At 33.2% G+C, this 24,361-nt stretch overlaps 1 non-coding gene across 1 annotated transcript; it reads left to right on the top strand.

Annotated features, from left to right (window-relative positions):
• The first annotated feature begins 1,012 nt into the window (after positions 1-1,012).
• LOC127675841 (U6 spliceosomal RNA) lies at positions 1,013-1,116 on the top strand. The gene has a single exon (XR_007975532.1). It is a non-coding gene; the product is annotated as a U6 spliceosomal RNA (small nuclear RNA).
• Positions 1,117-24,361: the final 23,245 nt, after the last annotated feature.

Raw genomic sequence — 24,361 nt, forward strand, 5'->3', positions numbered from 1 at the left:
TGTATATCAATCTTGTAATAAAATAAAAATGCTATATAAATCTTTTAAAACAAAGATGATCAGAAGATTATGAGGGAGATAACTTGCCCTGGTGAGTCACTAAAAGCATTAGCAGAGGCAGACAAAGGACAAGATTAGTCACTAATTCAAGATTTGAGAAATGAGGGTTAACATTATGAATAATGTCAATTTGAAAATTATCTTGGGGGAGTTGGAGGAAGAAGGAACCTGGAGTGTACCTTTGTAACCTAAATACAGAGAGGGCAATCCTGTATTTATGTTTTTGTTTTACTTACTATATACATATATAGATACATATATACATATAGATTGTTTGTATATATAATATGTAATATTGTATATATGTAATATATATATTGCATATATGTAATAGTGTATATATATATATGTATATTGTCAGGTAGCTTCTCTATTCTAGTACAAGATAATATTTCATACTAATGAAACCATTTTGATATCTTTTATCATATATTTCTATATACTGACAAAGAGATTTAAATATTCAATAAAAGTACGAACTTCTTAGTGAAGTTCAACAGTGCTTTAATGTCTATATTTTTCTTCAGCATTAACTCAAGGACTTTAGTATTCTAGAAGAATCACCTGTGTGTACATTGGCTTTTAGTTCAGTTTTGTACCCTTACAGGATTTGAATCAATCTAAAAAGAAAGAAGAGTTATATATCATTCTAGCTGTGCTACCTTGACTCATACAAATAAATAGCAAATTTTATTGAATGTTTTTAATTAATAACATTCTATTATATTAGCCATTTGAAAATATATTTTTTGTGCAATGTCATTCTTTTTTTTCTTTTTTTAATTTATTGGTATATTTATTTACATTTCAAATGATTTCCCCTTTTCTGGACCCCCACTCCCCAAAAGTCCCATCAGTCCCCTTCCCTCCCCCTATTTTCCCACCCAACCCTTCCCACTTCCCTGTTCTGATTTTGCTCTATACTGCTTCACTGAGTCTTTTCAGAACAAGAGGCCACTCGGCAGCACATATACTAAAATTGGAATGATACAGAGAAGATTAGCATGGCCCCTGCGCAAGGATGACACGCAAATTCATGAAAATATAAAAATTTATGCATTTTCTAAAATGTTTTGTAATTTCTGATACACTTATATTTTTGATTTTCTTAGTTAAATTATTAAGCATATATGTAATATATAATTAATACATATTTGATATATAAATTTAATATAAGCAAATACTAATATATTCAAAGATATATTATAGATGTGTATATATATATATATATATATATATATATATATATATATATATATATATATATATGAAGGCAGAGTCAATTCCTCAAGAGTATTTGAGTGATTAATTTCCTCCTCAGTGGTTTTGCACAGTTAAAGGCTAGTAGGTCTGTAGCACGGAGCAGCATTGTTAGGCTGACTGAATTTGATACTGGAAAGTCTTACTCTTACCATTCTTCGAATTTTAGAAACTCACACTTTTAGAATATCAGTTACAGTAATTAACATACATTTATACCCTACAATTGTGGCACATAGTGAAGCAGTCAAATACACTGTGGTGGTTTGAATATGCTTGGCCACGGGAGTGGCACTATTAAGAGGTATGGTTTTGTTGGCGAAGGTATAGCTTTTAGAGTAAGTTCATCACTGATGCTGGACTTTGAGACTGTTCTCCTATCTGCTATGAAGAGTCATTCTTCTCATGGTACCCTTTGAATCAAGATGTAGAACTCTCAGCTCCTTCTCCAGTGCCATGCCTACGTGCACACTGCAATGCTTCTTGCCTTGATAATGATGGATTGAACCTCTGAATCTGTAAGCCAACCGAAATAAAATGTTTTTTATAAGAGTTGACTTGGTCATGGCATCTCTTCACATCAATGGAAACCCCACCAAGACATAAGTAGAGCATAAATATGAATATGATTTTTAAGTAGGTGACTTAGTCTTATAGACAGATATTCTCTTTAGCAAAGTAGGAAATATGTTTACTTCACACTAATCCAAGAAAGAGTAAATACAGTGTAATTCTAACTTGATTCTTATTAAACAAAAGAAACAAGGTTAAATATATTTTTTTGTGAGTCTGTAATAAGGATGTCCAAATTGTGAAGTGTTTGTTTATAGTATATATATATACTTATAAATATATAATATATATATATATATTTCTGCATATGTATACACATGTATGTATATGTATATATATGTATATGGCAAAGAACTGAAATGTACATATTTAATAATTTTATGATAGAATTCATTATATTTAACTAATAAGTGAAATAAAATCCCAATTATAACATACAAGCAAAATTGATTTGATTGTCATACAGTTTAAAATTATGTTCTTTGATATAAAGAACAGCTCTTTATACATTTACACCACCTAGTTGCATGCAAGTTACCTCAACTTTTTGAATCACTGAAAATAGTGCAGCTTGAGTTACATTAAATATACTTAAATAATGATGGTAAAAAAAATTACAACACAAAAATTTGGTCAAAGGATAAATTTGTTGTTTGAAAAGAAAATTAAGCTGGGCAGTGGTGGAGCACACCTTTAATCCCAGCACTTGGGAGGCAGAGGCAGGCAGACTTCTGAGTTTGAGGCCAGCCTGATCTACAGAGGAAGTTCCAGGATAGCCATGGCTTCACAGAGAAACCATGTTTTAAAAAATAAAGAAAATTGAAATGGATATAATCCTAGTAGATCCAACCATGAAACAAAAATTGGCAATGTATTTCAATATTTATATCAATGTTTTATCACTCACATGCTGTGCTTATGATTTAAATTACAAATATGTATGTTCTGAACATTACATTATCTGTATTCTCTCATTTATGGGTATTTATCTATTCTTGCATTAAAATGAATAAAATAATTTTACCCCAAATCTTTTTTATCTTCTTCTTTTTAAATATGATGTTTCTTCTTTAGAGGTAGAACTTAATAACATTCGTCAAAGTAGTTTTAAATGAAACAGCAAGCATATAGCTGACAGGGACCTTCACCGGGTCCTTTGAATATATATTATAGCTTTCAGTTTAGTATTTTTATGCAAATCTTGACTATTAGAAAGAGTGAGTCTCTGACTATCCTGCTCTTGGGATGCCATGTGCACCCTCAATATGATAGTTTTGACTCATCTTATTATATTTCACTTTGTTATGCTGTGGTGTTACCTCTTAGAAGTCTGGTCTTTTCTAATAAGATACAGAAAGGGAATGGATACAGATGGGAGGGAAGGTGAGGATGAACTTGGAAGACTAGTAAGAAGAAAAACTTTAATCAGCATATATTGTCTGATAATAATCTATTTTAATTAAAGTGTGAAAAGGACACAGAATGGTAAGGAAAAAGGAGAAGGTTTGGAGTTTGGAGGAGTTAGGGGCAGGCATATTATTTAATCTGTAATACGTTATTAAATAATATACAAATATGTTATTAAATCTAAAATGTAGAAGCATTGAAAAGTTAGATAAAATGTATTAATAACCTAGAGAGTTATTTTGTGTGGTTGTTTATCACCAATAAACAAATTTTTCAAACACTGAAGATACTTTCTGCATTTAGATTCATGTATTTAAAGAATCAGATCTGAAAGACACTAAAAGGGCAACATAAAAGTATCATTTTATATCTGTTAAACCATAACAAGGAAGCTGTATTTTAAATTGCAAAGAAAAGACTAGGATATCTTAATGAAGTTTATTTTATTTGTTCCTTGTACATGTTTATTGTTTATAACATTGATTTATTGTTTAATTAGCTCTGAAATCATTAAAGTTTTATATAGGCATTCAATCTAGCTATATGCAAGTTTGAGAATGGAAATAAGATTTTATAAAACAATATGGTAACATATATTTGGAGACAGGGTCTCATATAGCCCAGGCTAGTATCAAATTTACTATGTAGCAGATAAATTAATTGAACTCTTAATCTCTATGCCTTAATTTCTCAAATGTTGGAAATACAGACATGCATCATCACACCTTGATGGCTTTCACTTAAAGGAACTAAAACTTATAAAAATGGAATAAATAATTTAGGATGTTGGTTGCCTTGTTTATTTTATGCAGAAGGAACTGTAAAAGTAAATAAAATAAATCAAGGTAAAACCACCATATATTGTCATAATCATATACTTAAATGCTTATAGATATAATGAATAAAACCTCAATAAAATCACTGAAGTTAATTAAGAAAGTTAACTTCATGCTAAGGAAAAGACTCATTATCATTTATGATGGTTAATGATTCTTTTCTACTGCATCAGCTTTGGGATCATCTGAGAAATGATCTTCTGGCAATGTCCATGAAGCAAATTCTATATTGGGTTAAGTATAGTATAATGGCCTACCATAAATGTGGGTGTCACACAGGGTGGGATCCTTTTATCTTACCATGTTTATGTGTTTCTTGTTACTTTTCCTATATTATTTAGTTCTGGTTTTGCTTTATTTCCCTGTTTGTTTTCTAAAGAAGAGAGAGAGTGTGTAGAGTGGATGGGTGTGGAAGTTGAACAAGTCTAGAAGTAATTGGGGAAGAAGGAAGCATAATCAAAATACAATATATAAAAATGTTTTCAATAAAAATAGTTGGATTACTATTTTGATGGAATAAATAAGAAAAATGGAACATTCTATAATTAGCAATGTAATGTTAATTTTTCAGTAGAAGCATTCAGTTCTAATAATACTAACAGCAATGTATTTTACGTCAACAATTATTAATCACATATATGTCTTCGTCTTTGAAACTCTTTTAAGTGGAAATAAGACAAACTAAAAAGAGTATATGGTATGATATGTAGGTTGCATTTCATCAAATGCAACAAAAATAATTATTTATTTTACAGTATAATAATGAAAATTAAAGTACAGGCAACAATTGAAACTTGTTTTGACTACATTTGTATATATAAACATAACAGGAATTCCAGTAGAAATAAAATTAGGAAGTTTGTCTTAATTCTAAATTTTTTGAAGCTCAATTACAACAAAAATAATTAACCTTATTTATTTCCTTTAGATGTTCATTACATTGATTTGATTCTTTTCTAGATTTGACTCTGTAATTAGATAAAGGAGTGAAATATGTAAATAGATAATTTTACTCAAACTCGTTTATTTTCACTTTAATTTAAATGTTACTCGTCCTTAAATATATAAGTGACTTTTTAGAATTGAGTTCAGGAATTATCACTTTGGAACGTGAAACTTCAAAAAGAATCCACTATAGTAAAGGGGATTTGAGCCTTGCTTTTTGTTAGAAATAGAAAAGGCATTCAATATAAATCCCTTGAAGGTCTGCCAAATTAGGGTCAAAAAAGTCTAAGCCTCTAGTTGATAGCAGAGGAAATCCAATTTGAGTTTGACAAAGAGAAGCTGAGTTCTGATATGTGTAAAAACATATTAAGTAGAGGGTAAGGGAAGGATCAAGGTACTTGATATTGACTACCAGTATACTGCCAATACTGTTATGATGTCACATGATCCATTAGTTTTCCTCCCTATCTATTAAGTCCCTTCAAATAACTTAAGAGGCAGGATTAGAACTGTGAGAAGCAAAATGACTTTATTAAAATACAATGTTATTTGTTCTCTGATATCTACTTATATATTATAGGAGGATGAAAACTCATTATGCACCTCTGAAATTATGCTCATATGTGTTTGATATTACTTCTTTGATATGAAATTTCAACTGTCTGTGATTGGTGGTGTGTGGAACTATAATTAGAACACTTGCATGGAAATAAGGTACATAGATTCAAGAACAAATTAAAAGAAATAACTTCAGCTTCATTATATTTGAGCATTGTAGCCAAGCAAAAGTTATAGGAAGTTGTGATTAATAATAATCTAAATACCTGAGAGCCAGGGTGGACCACAGTTTATTTAACTTAGCTAATCTATGTTGTGCCAAATGAATGGAAACCTTAGAGATATTACTGCTATTTATAACTAAACCCCATAGAGAGGAAACAAGTCATATGGTTTTCTTGGGGGTAAAGTTTCAACCTGCTTTTTCATTTGGAGTGAAAATTAGTTCTTACTTTCTTTCTTTAAATACTAGCATTTGCTGTTATTCATTATTTTTAAAGGGGAAAACTTGATCCAATGTTAAAAATTCTTCTCAGGGCCATCATGTGCAGTTTTTTCTCACTAAAAGTAGTATGTACATAATACTGCTAAAAGAAACACCCTGGAATTTGTTCTTGTGTATAATTTGCTGTCACTGAAAAGCAGCATAGCAACAAAAACTAATCCCCAAACTGACCCTCAGTGATCTGGGAAAACTGCAGTTCAAGGACTGAATTTAAATTCCGAGTGTAATAAAAGCCTTTCACAAGTGTCATCAAAGGAATTTTTGTTCTATTAAACAACCGATGGATACATTGCTTTCTGGAAATATTTCTATCCTTCTCTGTCACCATGAAGTGTATGACTATCAAAGGAAATTCCCCTGGGACTATTTGCCTTATAAAAGTACTGCTAAAAAAAGTCATAGCAACATGTTATCATAAAATAAACTGTGGAGCCCTCTGTTAAGGAGTAGGAAGTCAGCATTTGAACAGCAAAAATGTGGCAACAAAAAGTAATTACGCTTGAGGAATTGTACAAAAATTTTGATGGGATTAAAACATGCTGCATGACATATGGTATATATTTCTTAACAAATAATAGGATAAATAAATTGGAGGCAGCATCTAAGCATTAATCCCCTAGCTCCCACATCAAACCCCATTCCATAAGGATTTATCTCTTTCTGTTTGTCATGGTAATGTAAGCATGAAAGGATATTTCCTACCTTCTGGAACTCAACTTAACAAAGAGATAAAATGTCACCATTATTTATTTGCATCATTTAAGATGCTCGTTTTGTACACAACAGAAAGATGTAAATAGATACACTTAGCCACTTTGCCACACAGCCTGTAAAACAGGAGTCAGATTTACTAACATTTCTTATCAGTTATAATATCTTTCTCTGTACTCTAATGATGCAGTATTTTCAGGCAAAATTTGCCAAAAAATATTTTCTGGCTATATAGTTACATATACATATACACATATATATACATATATGTGTATATATATATATATATATATATATATATATATATATATATATATATATATATATATATATATATATTGGAAAAATATATTTTTTTCCAAAATATATTGGAATACATTTTGGGAACATATTGTGCTTTCTCTTCTAGAAGTAAGACAGGGAAGGAAATGAATATGCTTTTCTCATTTTATCAAAGGATTTTCATGAACCTTTCAGATTTTACATCCTAGAAAATGTAAATCTTTCCTCTTATGACGTTTTTACTTTGATATTTCATTTAATTAATAACTTGTACAAGGGATAATGAAACAATATGACCACATAATACATAAATAAGTTGTGTTTAGTTAACAAATCATTCACCATCTTTAAGCTCTCTTTAATGTAAAATAGGAAAAAGTACCCATGAAATGGATTTTTTTCAAGATTATATCATATCAATCAAAATTTCATATTTTCAGGGTTTCATAAAAAGTAACTGCCATAAATAACAAGAATATTAAAACCACAACCACTATTATTATCATTTCTAGCACCATTATTCATTCATATATACAAGATCAAATAATGAGTGCTTTGAAATATTTGGGATATCAGCTTTACAGTGTCTATACTTGTTCTGCTACTGTGACCTTAGATTCATTTCACAAATTCAAAGGCAGCCTCTGAAATTAATGGGCTGAATAGAATTTCATGTCATCGGTAATAGGCATATCTTCATTCTTCCCAATAAGATATACATGCTGGGATGTTATGTCTCTGCCATTTCATTCACTGATTACAAGTGCAAAGTGTACCCTTCCCCCCCTGCAACTAGTTGGCTAGCGGGCACCCAACTCTTCCGATGGCTACCTCCGGCCTTTGTTCTGCAAACAAAGGGACTCCACACCTCGGCTATCGACACCGCCCCCAGGCCGGCGTTCACCTGAGCTCCCAGGCAGTAGGCAGACGACCCGCTGAGACTTGGAGCCAGAGAATTCACAGCACCGCCTTTGAAGCTACCGACTTCTGGGGGGTTGGCCGATCCCCCAAATGTCTATAAAACCTGTCTTCAATTTATTAAAAGCAGTCTTGACCAGAATCCTAGGCTTGACTCAAATCCCTTGTCTGTGTCCCTGTACCCCAAGATTCTCTCAACAGGTAACCTGGTTCACATGTAGCCGCTGGCGGCTACAGCAAAGTACTATCTAAAAATCATTAGTCATAATAAAGACATGATCCCTTATACTTAGTCCACTTGTTTATATCATGTTGGTCTATGATGTTTTAGTTTTTATTTAATAATAACAAGAGAATTATGAATGGGGAAGATAAATGTATTAAATAATAAAGAATTTGAATGTTTTCCTACTAAATACAATACAATATAGGGGTTACTAAAAGATATTACAGATCATGAACATAATTAAGAGGATGTTCACAAATTTGGCTTGTGTTAACATTAGAGTAGATGGTATAGGAATCCTACAAAAATCTTCAATTGTGATTAATCAGTTCCTGGAGTACTGTAATTAATAAAATTCTCATGATTAAAGAGAATATGCAAGATGAAGAGGGAAACATTCCAAATAATTGTATTTATTCTCTTCAAAAGGAGTATACACAATTGTTCTTCAAACTAGGCAACCCAGAATTGAAGAAAGTAGTTTCAGGAAAAAAAAAGTAATAACAATTCTTTAAAACACATCTATACATATAAAACAATTATATAAAAAATAATAATGGGCCAATAAAGGCATCTCCAATAGTACTTTTTTCAAACAGGGAGACAATCTTATAGTTCATTATATTCTTGCCTTTTCACAATCTCAGATTTATTCCAGAAATACAATTACATAATAATTGGAACTAGGAAATATGATTTCTTTAATCTCATCCAGGGGTTAGTAGAGGAAAACCAGTGTCTGACATGTATCAACAGAGACCCTTTTATTTTTAATAACCATTTCTGCTTTCAGATTTCTAGTCAGACATGATATTTGAGATTAAAATATCAATTGTATCTTTTGTCGCTTCACAGCATTGCAGTCTCTTGTCTCCTGTCACCGTTGAGCTGTCAACATCAATTTTGCATCTATTTCAAGGTGACTTTGCAATATTTCAGCTATCTCTCATATGATTATTCTGCTTTCTGTCAAGTGTTTTGACTTGCTATTCAGTATCATCATACTAGTATATAAAAGCACACACCAGCTAGAATATATCTTTGTTCTATGAATATAGCCATAATACTCTACTACCTCAAAAAGCCTTAGAATTGATGTTTTTCCATATATGTCATACACAAGCATACATACATGTGTGCACAGAAGCATTACCATCTATATATACATTCTATTTCCAATATGCATGAAATCATATGTATGGGCTAGAAATTATAGAATGATTAAATTAAGTGTCAAAATATTGCATCATTGGCTCATATACAGCTGTCAAACCACAGCATCAGTTTTAGTCCCTAAGTAAGAGTCTTAAGTTGCTCACTTCTGGAATTCTAATTATCCCTTCTTTGGTCTCCTGTCAGGTTCTACCCATTATAGTTGATACAAAATAATGTGCCCCAAATCTCCAACCTCATCAAACACTTCAGCAACTGAACACTTTAGATCAGGATGCCTTAGAGCATTATGATTAAGTCAGTCCTTTCTGTGTGCTCAGGTGCTTTGTGTGAAAAATAGAAATGACAACAGGACCAAACTCAAGGGACTACAGATTTCTGTGGATGGTACATCTTTCATTATTATAAGTATTCCTACTCACCATATTTCTTTATACTATTATCTTATATCATCCTGTTTTTAATGGGCTTGAACAATTAACTGCCCATTTTAGAATACCATGGCAGGAATATCATTGTTATGTTGCTTTGACTAACTTTTACTATAAGTAAAGTAGTTTCATTTTATTAATTTCTTCATAAAACTAACCCTTTTCTTCACTCCTCCTGATATCTACTCACTTTGATAAACATGATATGACTGTTGTATTAGATGTTTTAGCTCACTGTCTTGTTCCCTAAAGAGGCACATGAGCAAATGATGAATAACAGTAGACCTTACTTTTTACATTCCTTGAATTATAATTTAATACTAGAAAGTACAGTTCATTCATTTCTCGTTATTACAGTGTATTTTAACTTGAGATCTTACAGGACATGAAAAAGTATCAGGTTGGTAAGAAAGTACATCAATTTCTATTTAAGACTCTGTAAAGCTATCTTAGATACAATAGTTAAAGAGATAATAGTATTCTAACTGGGAATCATTATTTTCTACATGAATATTTAATAAATATGCTCTATTAAAATGGATATTTCCTAGTTGAATCTTGAGAATAAAATAAAAACATGCTTATTATATATGCAAAGCAAAAACATCATGAAAATTTTAGAATGGAATGAAGAGTTGAAACATGAGGGTGCCTGAGATAGCTGGCAAGTTGAGGCAGTTAGTGCAAGCGTGTTGACCTATGTTTGAATAGAAAAGTCTACACAGTAGAATGAGAGAATTGCTTCTACAAGGTTTCTTCTGACCTCCACACGTTTTCTGTGGTTTGTCTGAATTACACCACATCAAGAAATAAATACATGTTATAAACATTAAGACGACAATATTTTAAAACAACAAGTATATATGTATCTGGATGGAATGAAGCAATTTCTTAACTGTGAGTGTTTATTTAATGAAAATAGATGCATAAAAACCATGAATATAAAATGATGCATTTGTTTGGCAGAAAAAGAATCTGAGTGATGACTATTTTATTGTCACATTTGTCTTAATTCATCTTAATAACTGTTATTCATATTCAAAATATTGTTTAAACAGATAATATGAGATTTTTTTTTATTTTCTTACATCTCCTGGCTACTAAGACATGGAAAAATCTTGTCCTAAACTACAGAAACCATGGTAACATATCTACCAGGTATATCCAACTTCTGACATTGCAGTTGAAAATTATCATGTGCCAAGTTTATGCTTAAGAACTGTCCAATCAAGTTATCAAAAACTATGAAGAAAAATTACATTTTGAGTAAGCTTATGATCATCAACAATTTTTCAGGCAAATGGACACAACTTCAGAATATCATCCTGAATGAAGTAAGCCAGACCCAGAAAGAAAAGCATGATATGTACTCACAAGTGGGCAGAAGTTATACAGTACAGAATAGCCATACTACAATCTATAGACCCAAAGGAACTAGTAATAAGGAGATCTCAAGTGAGGATTACAAATATCACTCAAAACTGGAAACTAAGTAGTAATCTAAGGTGAATGGAGAGAGGGAATTGGATAGGATGGGGTATGAGGAAGGGAAGGGGATGGGGAGAGGAATAGAAACAAGAATGAAAGGCATCTCTGGTGTCTATTTGGACCTAGAAAAGAAGAGCATAAGGGGTCTCTATGAGGGTAACCCTATCTGAGATTACTACCAGATGGTGAAGTAGTCATTTGAAGTAGTCATCTCCTGTAGGCAGGGAGGACTTCCAAAGGAGGGAGGGGGACTGATACAAACCCACCCGCACCTTCAGCCCAAAATTTATCCTGTATACAAGATGTACATGAATAAAGATGGAGCAGGGACTGAGGAAAAAGCCAAACAATCACTGCACCAACTTGAGACCCATCCATGTGAGAGAGACAATCACTGACACTGTTAATGATACTCTGATATGCTTGCAGACAAAAAGCTAGGATAATTGTCTCCTGAGAGGATTCATCTAGCAGCATATCGAGACAGATGCAGAAATCCACATCCAAAGAACAGGGTTCCTTAAAGAGTGAAGGGGGGGTAGACTTAAGCAAGCTGGAGGGGTCAAGGACACCACAAGAAGACCTACAGAGACAATTAATCTGGAGCCATAAGGACTCACAGAGCCTAAGCCACCAACAAGGGAGTTTGCAGGGACTGAACCTAGACCACCTACAAATTTGTAGCAAATGTAGCTTGGTCCCTATGTGGGTCCCTGAACAAGTAGAAGAGGGGGGCTGTTTCAGTGTCTGTTTCCTGCCATTGGATCACCTTCCTCCTACCTGTTCTGCTCCAGTTTGTTCTCAGTGGGATATGCCTAGTCATTTTGGAATCAGATGCCCCAGTGTGGGGTGGTACTCAAGGAGAGGCCAATGTGGGGGCATTTGTAAGGGTTAGACTGGGAGGAGAGAGAGGGACTGTGATCTGGATGTAAAGTGGATAAAAACTGATTTAAAAAAGTAAAAGTCAGAGGGGATGGAGGAACAAAACCTTCTGAATCTAATACAAAGCAAGACATATAATACTAGTTCACAGACACTAAAGTAGCAAGCACAGGACCTACTATGAAGAGATGAAGAAGGGGGGCTATAATCAGGGTGTAAAGTGAATTAAAAATATTTAAAAAGATTTTGTGTTGGGTTTCATTTATATTCTTGTGTACATAAAGCCACAAGAAGCCTGTGGGTTGCAAGTTGGTGGGTCCATCTGCATGCATTCTGTTTCTGTTCCATTTTATTTGTTGCTTTGAATATCTAAGGCCCTCATTATATTACATTACATTACATTGTATATATACTATTTGATGAAAATCCATATTCAAATATTCTGCTCTATTTGATGAAAATCCATATTCAAATATTCTGCTCATCAATATCCTACATTAGCTTTGGCAAACGCATCATTCCTCTCACTGTTTATATTTAGCATTTCTCCCAACTTATATGACACTCTGTTGCTCCTAAAACACAAGACTTTTATCTTGGCCTTTCATATATCCTTTGTTTGGCCTAAAATTTGCTTTCTCCACCCGGCTATCTGGATTTTATCTTTGCCTTGTCTAAATTTTTCCAGAAAATTAATTCAGAGGCACTATTATTTTTAGCATTCTATGATATGATGCATTCATTTATGTCATATGCATGTATAGCTCTTTAAATGAAATGACACACACAATGTTTGCATGTGTGTGTGTGTCTATATGTGTATGTGTGTGTGCTTCTGCTTGATTTCCACATACATCATCTATGTTGTTCATTAGATTTCTCTGCATATTTTTTATATTGAACTATAATAAATTTAATGGAATTTCGTGTTTTCTGGTTTCTTTTGATCTACTCTGTTAGGAGTGTCTAGAACACTGAATTCAACTTAGGACACATTTAAAATTCTATACTGTATATAAATATAAGAGAGATCAAAAATCAATTCCAAATATGAGCAAATTTTAATACTATATATTATTATAGGAAAGAAGAGTACATATTCAAAAATATAAATATATCAGTGCTTTTTCTTTCAACATGCCAATGAACATCATCCTGTGTTGTAATACAGATTATATAACTCAATTTAATTTTGTCTACTTCCTATCTTATAGTAATTGAAATTTCATTTCAATTTATTTTTTGGCATGGAATTTTAATCAGTCAAGAAAAGGGATGCTTTTGTATTATTTTTCTATTTATGATCCAAAATAAATGTTTCCAGGTTTAGAATTCACATGATTGTTAAGAAAAATAATATCATTTTCACAAGTAAAATGGAACTGATAGGACCCAAACAAAGCCAAAAGCAGAGTTCCCCACTAAAAGGTATATTTTGTAGGAGAGTAGGTGTCAGAATCCTAAGATTCTATATTAACATTATCTGTTACAGAGGATTAATCAAACAAGAGCCAATTAAACACCCTGGACACTGGCCAAGTTACTACTGCTGACACTAACAGATGTTTACACAAAAAAAATCAAAAGAAGTACCTGGTGTTAAGTGAATATTATTCTTTTTACTCAAATAATTTTTTAAAGTTTTTAATAATAAGACAAAGATAAATAAAATTAAGGCAATATTCATTGATATATCATGTAGCAAATGTATTGAGAACATACTTTCTAGGAAGAGAATTGTGGGATGAAGAAATGACCTCCAGCATTATTTTAATGCATTTTCTTCTCTGCCTCAGTTTCTATACCTATTTTAGAGATTTCGAAGTATTTAAAAAGAACTGACTCAGCACTCAGTAAATTGGCCTTCTGAAATCATTTTCCTAAGCTATTGTTTAACTGTGTCATCAGTTTTCTGAAAGTTGAGCAGCACTGTTTAATGTTCACCCTACTTTTGCACCAGTTAATTAACTTAGACTTTACTGGAGTGTTCATCAAATATCTTTAATTATTTGGCTATAATTTTTGTTGTCATTCTCATTTCTCAATTGTGGGGTTTTTTTTGGTGTTAGTTCATTTAATACTTCTTTTTACTTAACTGTCACAGTGAATGTTAGGAGACATGCAGTGATTTAAAAAAAATGTGAAATTCAGAAAAGTGTGAAATTCATGGTGATTATATCATCAAAGTAAAGTGAAAAGAGATTTAAATTATCAGTTCTAATTTACAACTAGTCTACATAATAATGTCATACTTGCTTACACATAATTTTCTACACTATTATATAAAATAAGCACTTTAAAATATAAAGTGAAGTCTTATATAAAATTATATGTAAAATTTCATATGGAACCATTTACATTGCTAATTAGAAAAAAGCACTTCAATTTGAAACTAGAAATAATTCAGAATTTTCATATCTTTATTTTTCATGCTTCCTCTTTTCAATATTTTGACATATATGTATATATATATATATATATACATATATACATATATATGTGTGTGTATGTGTACACACACATATATATTAAATATATTGGTCAATACTAATAATAATAAAAAATTGTGCTAGCTAGTTTTATGTCAACTTGACACAAGCTAAGTCATCAAGGAAGAGGAAACCTCAATAAAGAAAATGCCTCCATAAAACTATGTCATTATATAACTCTGTAGGGCATTTCTTTTTTTTTATTTGATATATTATTTAGTTATATTTCAAATGATTTCCCTTTTCCTGGATACCCCCTCTCTGAAATTCCCATAAGCCCTCTTCCCTCCCCTGTTCCCCAATCACCCCCTTCCTGCTTCCCTGTTCTGGTATTGCCCTACACTGCTGCATTGAGCCTTTCCAGGACCAGGGCCCCCTCCTTCCTTCCTTCTTAGGCATCATCTGATATGTGAATTGTTTCTTGGGTATTCTGAGCTTCTGGGCTCATATCCGCTTATCACTGAGTGCATGCCATGTGTGTTGGTTTGTGATTGGGTTACCTCACTCAGGATGACATTCTCCAGTTCCACCCACTTGCCTAAAAATTTCATGAATTCATTTTTTTATTAGCTGAGTAGTATTCCATAGTGTAAATATACCACATTTTCTGTATCCTTTCCTCCATTGATGGACATCTGGGTTCTTTCCAGCTTCTGGCTATTATAAATAGGGCTGTTGTGAACATAGTGGAGCGTGTGACCTTATTGCATTCTGGGGAATCCTCTGGGTATATGCTCAGGAGAGGTATAACAGGGTCCTCTGGAAGTATCATGCCCAATTTTCTGAGGAAGCACCAGATGGTATGGCATTTTCTTAATAAGTTACTGAGGAGGGAACGCCCAACCCATTGTAAATGGGGTCATCCCTAAGGTTCTGGATCCTAAGTTCTTTACAAAGGCAGGGTGAACGGTTTAGGAAGACCAATGTAGTAAGCAACATCCCTAAATGTGTTCTGTATCAGGTCCTACCTTCAGGTTTTTGTCCTGTTTAAGTTCCTGTCCCAACATACTTTGTTTATAGCAGTGGTATTGAAGCATAAGCAAAATAAATCCTTTTCTGCACAAGTTATTTTTAGTCATGGTGTGTCATCATAGCAATAGTAACCCAAACTAGGACCAAAATTGAACCACTGGAGTATTTTGTCATTAAACTCTCTTTCATGTTTACATGAGCTTTTGATTTCTATATTTGTTTCAGCCTCTAAAATTTTCCCTTCAATGTTGTATTCTATAATTGATATAAGAAATACATTTTTTAACCTTCATTATCCCAAATACAGAATGTAAGTCAGATTCATCCATGGTTTTAATAATTCAAAAATGAGTAAATAACTGAGAATTTGATATAAAAACAAATTCACTGACATAGTGCACTTAGTTTTATGGGTTATAATGGAGAATGTGTGATGTATCATTGCATTTTTTGGTCACAATATGATCTCTCCAATCAATTAATGATATTATTCAGGCAAAAAGTATCAAAATATCTGGAAAATATTTTCCCCTCTCATGTTTCATGTTCATTATTACCAGATGCCTAATACATAAAAAAAAGTAATTCTAAATGAATGAAAGTTTCTTCCTAGATAAATTTCATTTAATATTTTTAAGTTTCAAATTATATGTTTGAGCCATATAATAAATACAAAATTTAAATGGAAGGATGGAATACAATTTGAAAATAATTTAACTCTCTCCAGGAAAGTCTAGTTCTGTAAATACAACTTTAGGATCTAAATTCAAGTACAAATATTGAATGACCATGAGAGTGTATATACATGTATACACATAAGAATCCTCATGTTAGTCTCCTGAGTATTGAGATAAGAGGTTGTGTTCATTTCCCAATATGTTTTGTAGTGTTTTATTTTGGGTGTGAATTATCCCATGGCCAGCATTTATATCATATAAAATATTTATACAACTTATCACAATTATTTAATAACAATAAAATGAATGAAAAATAATACATAATTTATATGTATATCTTCTGTTTTATGACTGTAGGCTAATACTTAACATATACTTTGGTGTGGAGATTGATTAGTTTTAAAGTAATCATGTGTTGCATCAATTGCATTGTCCTCAGATATCAGAGAAAAATGAGAGACCCAAGAACAAAAAAGATATCTTCTGTTCTCAACACACACACTAAAGACAACTTTATATGAAATAAAAAACGTGTCAGATTAGTTTCTCTCCTTTATAGGCAAAACATAAAGAATTTTCAGACATAGACAGTAGCTCTAGACTTCTCCAAGTGCAGTGAACTGGAGTGGCTGCACACTTGCAATACTAGGGACGAATGAAGCCCGTGTGGATCCAATTAATAAATTAGTATTGGGAATGAAAGAACCATTAGATTTAGAATTCAGTATGCTGTGTATGCTTGATTTTACACTTCCAAGGAATAATATTCTCTCATAGATTGTGACTCTATACATAAGTATGTTCCACAGAAAATCTGGAGTTGCAACCCAGGGCAGAACAAAAAATGGGAAAGAGGAAAGAAGAGAAAATTCCATGGTAGTTGCATTATTAATTCTTTTCAGATTGGCAGAATTAGAATCATTTTGAAGACAACGGGGAAGGCAAGTCTGATGAGTTTCTAGATTGGTTGAATTAAGGTGGGATCACCTACCCCAGACTTGAGCATTTTCATGAGCTGTTATCCTGGGCTGAATAAAGATGAAAAAGATGGGTCACTTAGGTAGACTATCATATCATCTGCAAATAATGATAGTTTGACTTCTTCCTTTCCAATTTGTATCCCTTTGACCTCCTTATGTTGTCGAATTGCCTGAGCTAGTACCTCAAGTACAATATTGAAAAGATAAGGAGAAAGGGGGCAGCCTTGTCTAGTCCCTGATTTTAGTGGGATTGCTTCAAGTTTCTCTCCATTTAGTTTGATGCTGGCTATCGGTTTGCTGTATATTGCTTTTACTATGTTTAGGTATGGACCTTGAATTCCTATTCTTTCCAAGACTTTAAGCATGAAAGGATGCTGAATTTTGTCAAAAGCTTTTTTTTTCAAATCCTGCTATGCCACTCCTGGGCATATACCCAGAGGATTCCATAGCATATAATAAGGATATATGCTCCACTATGTACATAGCAGCCCTATTTATAATAGCCAGAAGCTGGAAAGAACCCAGGTATCCCTCAAGAGAAGAATAGATGCAAAAAATGTGGTATATCTACACAATGGAGTACTATTCAGCCATTAGAAACAATGAATTCATGAAATTCTGAGGCAAATGGATGGAGATGGAGAACATCATACTAAGTGAGGTAACCCAGTCTCAAAATATGAATCATGGTATGCACTCACTAATAAGTGGATATTAGCCTAGAAAACTGGAATACCCAAAACATAATCCACTCATCAAATGAGGTAGAAGAAGAATGGAGGAGTGTCCCCTGGTTCTGGAAAGACTCAGTGTAGCAGTATAGGGCAAAACCAGAACACGGAAGTGGGAAGGGGTGGGTGGGAAAACAGGGGGAGGGAAGAGGGCTTATGGGACTTTCTGGGAGTGGGGGACCAGAGAAGGTGAAATCATTTGAAATGTAAATAAAAAATATATCTAATGAAATTTTAAAAAATTTAAAAAAATGAAAAAGATGAGCTAACTGGCAGCCTTCATTGCTCTCTGATTCCCGCATGTGGACAGAGTGGGACCTGTCACTATGTCTATCCAACTATGAATGTACCCTCAAACTGTAAGTCAAATAAACCCTTTCTCAATCTTTCTTTCATTTCATAGCAATAAGAAAATTAATTAATACACATCCTAACAGTAATGATTACAGGTGGTCATACCAGTAAATTGTTTAAAAAAAAAAAAGACCTCTGATTCCCCAGGGAAGGGTGATGCCTGGTATAGGGAGGAGCACCTTCTCAGAGGCAGAGCATGGGGGAGATTATAAATGCAATTTCACATGAAGTGCAAATATAGTCAAGAGTTTTGTAAACATAAGTATTTGATGCCTATTAAATCCCAACTTCTGAATCTTATGCAAGGTTTGATTTAGGAATGGAAAATGAGGTCATTAATATTTAAAAGGTTGAAAATAAAAACTTTAAATAATTTCTAAACTCATTTAAATGCCTTGGATAGAGTAAGTCTTCCATCAACATAGTATTAACATGTAATGAAAGCCTTTCCTGTAAATTTAATAAGGCCAAGTACAAGTGTCCTTTTCCCCATAAAGAGCTACTTTGTTCAAGTTCTCTGAAAGTCATGCTTTGAAGATCTATGAAGCTCTATGTAAAATTACTATCTAATTTATTTAACATTTTATGTCACTGATTAAACAGATTTCAGGGAAGTTACCTTTCAGCACAAAGTCAGTTTTGCATTGCTTTCTACTGCAGCCATTTTTAAAAAACAAACAAAACAAACAAACAAAAGAGCCAATGCAGCTATTATTTCATTGTTTTATTATATTATATTCTTAGGATAACTCCAGAACCAAACAATAGGGATATGTATGACATCACATAATACTACCACATGAATGACAGAATGTATGAATTGTAAATGTGTAACTCCATGGTAGAACACTTTCCTAAGTCCATCTGAACCCCTGTGTTTAATTCTTAGTATGCAAAACAAAACAAAAAGTGTCTATAATTAAAGACCTTTAAACATAGAAATAAAATCCCTCTCTTTCCATCAGTGTCATTTAAAATTCAGGAGGAACTGAAATCACATTATTTGGTGCAAAAGAATTTTAGTCACTAAGTAGATAATTGAATGGAAGTACCATATCCCAGAATTAGTAGATCTTTTGAGGTAGATAAGAGAGACAGTATGAGAAGAATGAAATAAAGTAGAAAATCAAGTAGAGGCAAGAGACATTAGTTTTGATGTTAAGAATATATATATGAGCCTTGCTTAGTTGATTACGTGGCATTGTTTTCTTGGTGCCCTCTACCTTTTTGTCTCCTACGATTTATTTCTTCTAGTTTTCCACAGGGTTCTCCAACCTCCAAGGAAAGCAATCACATGTAGATTTCAAATTTGGGTTCTCTTTCCACCTAATATTTGGCTGTGCATCTCTTTACATCTGTTCCTATCTGTTACAAGAGGAAGCTTCTCTATTGACAGTTGGGCTAGACACCAATCTATGAATATAATACGATATAACTAACCGTCGTGTTATTGATTGTTTTTAATCCTAGGTCTCTGTGTTGTCCAGTCTCCAACTCCTGGTTATTCAGGCAGTATTGGGCATGGGCTCTATTTTGTGGAATGGGACTTAAATCAAACTAATCTTTTACTGATCATTCCCACATATCCTGTACCTCCATTGCTCCCGCACAATTTGCAGGCCAGACAAATCATAGGTCAAACATTTTGTGGCTGGGTTGCTGTCCCAGTCTCACCACTGGAAGGTTCCTGGTTATAAAAAAATGTCTGGTTCAGACATCATATCCATCACTACTAGGAGCCCTTAAGAGGGCTACCCTTGTAGAATCCTGGGAGTTTCTACTGTACTAGGTTTCCACATCATCCCCCAACTGCCCTTTAATTCCATTCATCTTTTACTATACTCTCTTCTCTCCATCTTGAACCACGAACTGATTCCACTCACATATTTTATTTTATTTTAACTTCCAAGGTAGATCCATGCCCTTAGAGAGAACACTCCATGTTACTGAGCCTTTCTGGGTCTGTATTGTAGTATGATTATCATTTACTTAACAGCCTATATTCACTGATAAGCAAATACATGAAATTCTTGTCTTTTTTGGCCTGTGTTAAGTCATGTAGGATGAATATTTGTCTAATTGTATCCATTTGACTACAAATTTCATGGTGTTATTTTGTAACAGTTGAGTATAAATCAATTGCATAAATGTACCACATTTTCTTTATCTAATAGATTGAGGGATATCTAAGTTATTTCCAGTTACTGGCTATTAGGAAGAAAGGTGCTATGAACATAATGGAACAAGAGTCCTTGAGGTAGGATGGAGCATCCTTTGTATATATGCTTAATAGTGTTATATCTGTGTCTTGAAGTAATCATTTCTCAAATTTCTGAAGAACTGCCATATTGTAACTTCATAGGCTTGCACGCTCACAAGCAATGGAAGAATGCTCTGCTTGCTCTACATCCTCACTAGCATGAACAGTCACTTGTATTATTGATCATAGCCATTCTGAGAAGAGTAAGATGAGAACTCAAAGTAGTTTTCATTTGTATTTCCCTGACAACTGAACACTTCTATATTCCTCAGATATTTGAATTTCCTCTATTGAGAATTCTCTGTTCATATCTGTACCTCATTTTTTATTGAATTGTTTGATTTGCTGATGTCTAGTGTCTTGAGTTCTTTATATAATTTGGGTATTAGCTCTCTATTAAACATGGAATTAATGAAAATCTTTGCCAATTCTGTAAGCTGCCTTTGTATCCCATTGACAATGTCCCATTGTATTACAGATTTCTAATCTTAAAGAATATATAATAACAAACTTATTTTGTTGTTTTACATTAAGTGTTTTAAGTTAAGTGGTTTTAAGACACTAATTTTTTTACAATTTCTTTTATATACAATGAACACTCATCTTTGCCCTTGTCTTTAATTTGGCATTTTCTTGTTAGTAAATTGAATATTATATATTTTTAAATTATGTAAAATGTAATATCTAATTCAAAAAGCAATGTAATTTGTATAAAGGCAACTGATTTGTGTAAGTTAATTTTATATCCAGTCACTTTGCTCAAGCTGTTTATCAGCCATAGGAGTTCTCTGGTAGAATTTTGGTGGTCTCTTATGTATACTATCATATCATCTACAAGTATTGATAATTTAGCTTGCTCCTTTCCAATTTATGCCTTGGTATCTTTTTGTTGTCTAATTGCTCTAGCTAGAACTTCATGTACTACTTTGAATAGAGACTGAGGAAAAGGCTATCTAGCAACTGGCTCAGTTTAGATCCATCCCATTGGACAGGCACAAAACTCTGACACTATTACTGGTACTATGTTATGATTTATGCTTGATTGATTTGAAATAACTTTTAACCTTTGTTGAATGCTTCTTTTACAGAAGAAAACCAGATGGGCGATTGATATCTTTGACATTTTTTTCTCCAGATTGCCCATGCCAACATCTATCCCCAAGATCTGACATGAACCTACCAGCATGTCTACTGATTAGTATAGGTAGCTTTAAATTCATGATAAATAACTGTGAGCCACTGAAAATATCACTTAATGATTTTTTGTCCTCCCAAACACAGTGGGTGTTTAAATTATATCTTCATGATTTATCAAGGCCTGAAGAAAATTAAACTATTAAGATAAATAATTTAGAATAGAAGCTGTTTTGTTTTTGGTGGAAGGAGAGGGTTATTCCCCAATTGTCATGGGATTCAGTAAACAGTAAACCAAGAGCACACTTGAAAGTAGCATGGGAAAGAAATTATAATATTGTAAATCTGATTGAAAACAATAAAGTACAATGAAAAAAAAACCAAAAACACCATGATATCTCTGTTCCAGGCATGTGGAATTGATTTTATAATAAGGAATTGATGCTGAAGCAAGACAAAATATGAAAGTATGGGAAATTAATTAAAGTTGCTAAAACATTATCTACAATCTTCAACCAAACCTCTTTCTCATTTCTTTTAATACTCCGTGCATTGTATAATAATTTCAAGTGATATTTAGATAGTTGGTTAAAATGACTTTTCCCGCATATGAGGAAATATTAACCAAGAGCAAAGAATTGCCATTTATAAACTCCGTAATCATCAGAGAATGATTCAGCATGAGAAAAACAGAAGCAGGTGTGTAGGTCTTTATTGGATAGTCAGGAGCAAAAGAGATCTGCCATACTGAGGAAATACAGCTTGCTGCCAAAGCTGGTGTACTGTGCATTTGCACTCATTTTCATTCTCAACAAAAAGGAAGGCTCCACATCATAGTGACTGATTTCATTCAGCTGTTTTCATATTCTTTCTCCCACAGTCTCCCCATAAATTTCTATTGTGCCAACATGTGGAGAATTGATTACATTCATTCTCTGCTTGTCTTTGAAACTTACAATCAAATTACTCTATGCAATTAAAGCACCACAATTATTTTCTCCCATTTTAAAGTTTTTCCCATCCTACTCTTGGTATCTTCTTCCCTACCCTTTCAGAGCTCCTATGTCACTAGCTTATAATGTAATTGAATTAGTGTATATATTTCCTAAAGTGTCATTATCCATTGGAAGTCTAGTATATTCATTTCACAGCAGCTAGAAACCGTAAAACGTAAAGCCAGAAGTGAAGTCTTTGAAGGAACATTAATATTAAAATACTAGTAGTCACTGTCTTTTGCTTTTTAACAATAAGCATAGATAAAAATCTTATTTTAGATTAGCAATATACAATTGACACTAATGCAATGTACATTAATAAAATTATTTTTAAATTTTTATGTTTTGAGAATGCACACAAAATGAAGCCTGCTGATTTATAACCAAGTATACCCTGGGGACCAACTTTAGTCTATCAAGATATATTCAGATCAAGGTTCCTAACATTTCATAGACTTAACATATTGTCAGTATTTGTGGATGTATAGTTTTTGGGTGTTGTATTTAATTAATGTTTTTGCTACTGCCAGAGCACAGGATGTTTATAAACCTAAATTAAGTATAAGAAATAGAGGCTCTGCCAGTGCCTGACAAATACAGAGGTGGATGCTCTCAGCCAACCTGTGGACTGAGCACAAGGTCCCCAATGGAGGAGCTGAAGGGGTTTGCAACCCCATAGGAGGATTAACAACATGAACCAACCAGTACTCCCAGAGTTCCCAAGGACTAAACCACCAACCAAAGAGTACACATGGAGGGACCCATGGCTCCAGCTGCATATGTATCAGAAGTTGGCCTTGTCAGACATCAATGAGAGGAGAATCCCTTGGTCCTGTGAAGGCTAGATGTCCCAGAGTAGGGGAATTCCAGGTCAGGAAAGTGGGAGGGGGGGTTGGTGAGCAAGGGGAGGGAATGGGATAGGGAGTTTTCAGGGATGAAACCAGGATAGGAGATAATATTTGAAATGTATATCAAGAAGATATCTGATTAAAAAAAATAAGTCCCTTTACTTTAACACTGACAGAACTCTGTCCACAAGTGCTACTGGTGGTATATTAAACAAGCAGCAAATCTAAATTAAGTTATGTTAGTTTTGACAGTTACTGCAAACTGACATTTTCATTTGCTTATTTCCATGTAACAACCCATCATGCAGATATATTACTTGTTTGAACCTCATAAAAACCCTGTTTTTCTCTGGGCTGTGAGCATGAATTTCTAATGAATTTGGCTTGAGGTGAAAGGCAAGTTCTCACCCTTTACTGCAAGCAATAGTTTTATTTTACTGGATACCAATTTAATAATATCAGTACAAAACACATTTCATTCTTTGTTATTGGCTATACAAAGTGTTACAGCTATGACCTTGAACTGGAAAAATTAAGATAAAGAAGGAATAGAAGGATAAAATGCCAAGGAGTTACAGGTATTTTCTGCTTAGATGCACAATTTATCTCTTTTTAATTATTTTTTGTTCATATTAGTGATAGTTGGAATATAAGACATGATTTCTA

Source organism: Apodemus sylvaticus, chromosome X (assembly GCF_947179515.1).
Source record: "Apodemus sylvaticus chromosome X, mApoSyl1.1, whole genome shotgun sequence".
NCBI lineage: Eukaryota > Metazoa > Chordata > Mammalia > Rodentia > Muridae > Apodemus > Apodemus sylvaticus.